Below are 4,028 nucleotides of genomic sequence, written 5' to 3'. Positions count from 1 at the left end.
AGAACAATTTTGTAAAATATTTTGTGAGCCGTGGTCGTTTACTTTTAGTTCTTGATTCTTTTGATTCTTTTCCAATGAAAAGCAAGGTAAAAAGAGCATTTTATATTCACATTTCTGTCTAAAATATTTTACATTAAACATTTTTCATCATTATTATTCTTCAGTAAAGATATTTTGTTCTCCTGTATGACAGCTGGGAAGGTGAGAAGCAAGTGGACAGATGATGAAGTGAAGGCTGTTGAACGGCACATGTTACATTTCATAACAAGCTGCAAAGTACCAGGTAAAAGGGACTGTGACACCTGCCTCCAGGCAGAACCAGTAGCTGTAAAAGAGAGACTGGGCTGGAATCAAATACTACATTCATAACAGAATCATAGCATTAAAAAGCAGGATGAAGAAATAGAACTATAAAATAGTAAACTTGACTCAGGTGCAGTTTTATCGGTGATAGCAAATTTTATTTTTGTCTGCTTTTGTAAGGTGCTCAGTTCTGTCAACTTTGTTAAAGTTTACATTTGTTGCCAACAATTAAAAAATGGAAACAAATCAAGAAAGTCAGTGGGGTTTTTTTCCTCTGTTTCCGCATGAATGCTATCTGCAAAATTCAGAAATGCTGTACAATAAGGATTGAACAGTAGACTTACCATATTCTTTGACTGTCTCTTTTAAGTGTCTGAACAACTCAATTTTACTGTCTTGTATTAGCATGAATATCTCATTTATTTCAGATGTTGCTTGACTGGTGAGTGTGATAAATATGCAACTATGCTTATTATGCAGATATTTCAAACAGGCCATGTTACAAATACTGACACTGGAATTATCTGGTCTTCATAAGTCACATATACTGGAAAATACAGTGTATCTCTGGGCCTCACAATTCACTTAGACATGAAATAACTGTATGAAAGGTAAAAGTCCTCAAAAGTCACAAAAACCAGACAATGTCCCCATAAGTCGCATAAAAATCAGGTTTAACCAAACTTTAGCTCTCGCTAAAATCTGAATAGATAAATGTTTTCCTGAAAGCATGGATAGAGAACCATTTGATTCTCAGGCCTCTAGAACCTTTGGAAAGGCACGTACCCATTTGTCCTATTTTTGTCATACGTCCTAAAATTTCATGAAAACTCGTATATGCGTGAGTGTGTGGGGCCAAACTGATGAACTGGTGCATTTCTGTAGAGCTGATGTGGTCAAAGACACAAGCTCGCAGCATGAATAGAGACAAAAGACATGTTTAGATTTTTTAAGTTGTGTTTAAGTTACAGTATGACAATATTCCAATTTTAATTCATGTTAATCTTGAGTTTCTACAGTTATGCATTTTATGGAAGTTAATGCCACAGCTGTAAACTTGGTATTTTTACCATGTTCAAACAGAGTTGTATTGTGTGTGGACCCACTGTAAGGCTGGAAAAGTACAAGAAGAGGGGAGAGGGTGAAGACCATAAACAAAGCACAAACCCATGAAAGACCTTCTTTGTTGATCATATGCAAGCAGGGATTACAATTACTTANTCATCACCAAGAAGAGACTCAGTCAAAGGTTTTTTTTTTTTTTTTTTTACAGACAATTAAACTAAAACTCTGGACTTAAACTGCTCTGGAGCAGGTTATGAGTTCAGCCTCTGTTACCATGGTTCAAATACAGCCTCTTCCTGAAAACTCTGTTCACTTTGTATTGAATTAATCTAAACATTGTTTTCTGTTAAGATGGATTTTTCTCTGTACCACAAGATGGCAGCTCTGCCAACCTTCCTGCATTTCTTCATCAGACAGCTGTTCATTCAATCCTAAAATTACATGTATCTGAAAAAAAACATCTAAAAATGCCTCCACATCTGTGTTTCCTGTTTGAAGTTATTATCCATTACCTGAAAGACTTTCTGCTACAGGACTAACTGCTTATACACATGGTTATAATATTTTTGTGAGCATTTTGGAATCAAAATGTATTTTTCCCTAGAAATGACCCAGTTCTACATCGGTTGAAGCTTTTTTTAAATGCATAGAAATATAGAGAGTAAAAGCATACATATGCTTTTCAAACTTACTGTTCTATAATGTATATATCAGGCTTCCACATAGTTTCAGCTGGAATGTTTAAATGTTCAATTCCACAGAAATCATCTGGTTTCCATTTAGTAAAGGGATTCATCCATTCCTGTAAAAGTACATTTTGAGAAAGGTTGGTGATAAAGATAAATAAAAAAAAACTTTCCACAATGGATTAATTTGTAAGAACAGCTGTATATTTTTTATTTATTAAGAAAACTCACCATGTAAGTCCAAATATGTAGAGTTAAAGTCTGATCAATCTCCCTCTGTTGATAAAGAAAAACAAGAAATGTCAAATCTTTCCAGCTGCTGGAATAACAGAAGCATCATAAAACATTTACAATACATTCTTGAAAAATACTATAAAATTACACAACCTGTAGATGCATATACTCTGGAAAACACAATCAGTCTGAATTAGATTTTCATTGAAAGATTTCAAAGATTTGATCATTTCCAGTGTTTGATGGACCCACATCAGAACCACACAGAAACAAAAATAAAAATTATTCAGCTCAGATTTACAACCGTGATAATTTATAGAACATGTTATTTTAAACACAAAGACAGAACAAATCCTTCATTTGAATAATAAAAAACCTTGAAAACAGAATTGTATTGAGTATTGAACAACAATATTTGATAAAGTGACATTTTATCATTTTAAAATTCTTTGAACATCACAGACAGACGTGACTCACCTTCCTACTGTCAATGATTACTGCCAAAGAATGACTGTCGCTACAGCAAGGTACCTGGATCTAAGAAACAAATGAACAAACATAAACTTACCACATCTAGGATGGCAATGATCCCCATTCCAAGAAACACCTTGACAGGGTCTTTGTGATGCCTCACAGGACGACCCGCGACGAGCAGATCTTTGTTTCCCGTCAGGTTCAGGTACAGGTTCTGTTCTGAGCAATTATGACCTGCTAAATATGAGACAGATTATTTCTAAAAGGAAACACTTTTAAAAATACATTGTTTAGTCCGTAATGCTCAATAATATTTAAACCATTGTGCAAGCCTCGATATGTCTGTCACAGACATTGCAATGTTTTTTGGATTTGCTTTTTAGTGCGTGGTGTTTGGATTGTATAATTTTTGTTTGTAATTTGGGTGTTTTCACAATTGTTTTGGATTGAGCATGTTTTTTTTCACTCAACTCATCATTCCCACCCGCTGTTACTTGCCCCTTCTCCCTGAACTAAACTGTCGGACTCCAATCGGCTGGGAGTATGCGATCCATGCCTACTTAAGATGGACAATCAAGACCGGGTGTGTCTGGAGAGAATGAGGGGATCCATCCCACGGCTCGGCTCCGCCAAACCCGGTCGATCTATCAACCCTGCAGCGAGGTGGCGTGGTCTTTTAATTAACGCCCACAATCGTTCAACTAAAGGAAAGTAACTCTTATCTTCTTGGGCATATCAGCCCATTTTGTAGGCACGATTGGGCTCCTTAGTCCCCATTATTGTGTTGCAGAGCACAAGAGAGCGCAGGACGTCATGGACTCAGATTCATCAGAGTGGAGATGTACACTCCTGATCAAAATCTTAAGACCAGTCAAAAAATTGCAAGAATTTGCATTTTGCACTATTGGATCTTAAGAAGGTTCTAAGTAGAGCTTCACAATGTTAAAAGAAGAAATCAGCATAAGAGACAAAAACTTTTGAGTGGGGAATTAATTGAAAACTGCGTTTACACTCAAACATGATTTTTTTCAGCTGATCAAAAGTTTAAGACCATAGCTCAAATAAACCCGAAAAACCCCCCAAAACAGAAATCAAAGTGTCAAAAAAAAGGACTGAGTAATGAGTAGCTCCACCATTCTTGTTGATGACTTCAAACAATCGTTTAGGCATGCTTGATGCCAGTGTTTCCAGGAGGCTAGTGGGAACGTTGCTCCAAGTGTTGAAGATGGCTTCACGAAGGGCATCCACTGTCTGGAACTGATGTCC

At 36.3% G+C, this 4,028-nt stretch overlaps 1 long non-coding RNA gene across 1 annotated transcript; it reads right to left on the bottom strand.

Annotated features, from left to right (window-relative positions):
- Positions 1 to 2,082: 2,082 nt before the first annotated feature.
- LOC108228839 lies at positions 2,083 to 3,118 on the bottom strand. Its single transcript, XR_005233320.1, has 3 exons — positions 2,857 to 3,118; positions 2,286 to 2,330; positions 2,083 to 2,170 (listed from the first exon to the last, which is right to left on the bottom strand). It is a non-coding gene; the product is annotated as an uncharacterized LOC108228839 (long non-coding RNA).
- Between the last annotated feature and the right edge of the window lie 910 nt (positions 3,119 to 4,028).

The sequence above is a fragment of the Kryptolebias marmoratus genome, linkage group LG6, assembly GCF_001649575.2.
Source record: "Kryptolebias marmoratus isolate JLee-2015 linkage group LG6, ASM164957v2, whole genome shotgun sequence".
In the NCBI taxonomy this organism is placed as follows: Eukaryota; Metazoa; Chordata; class Actinopteri; order Cyprinodontiformes; family Rivulidae; genus Kryptolebias; species Kryptolebias marmoratus.
This window is presented reverse-complemented; position numbering and strand designations above follow the sequence as displayed.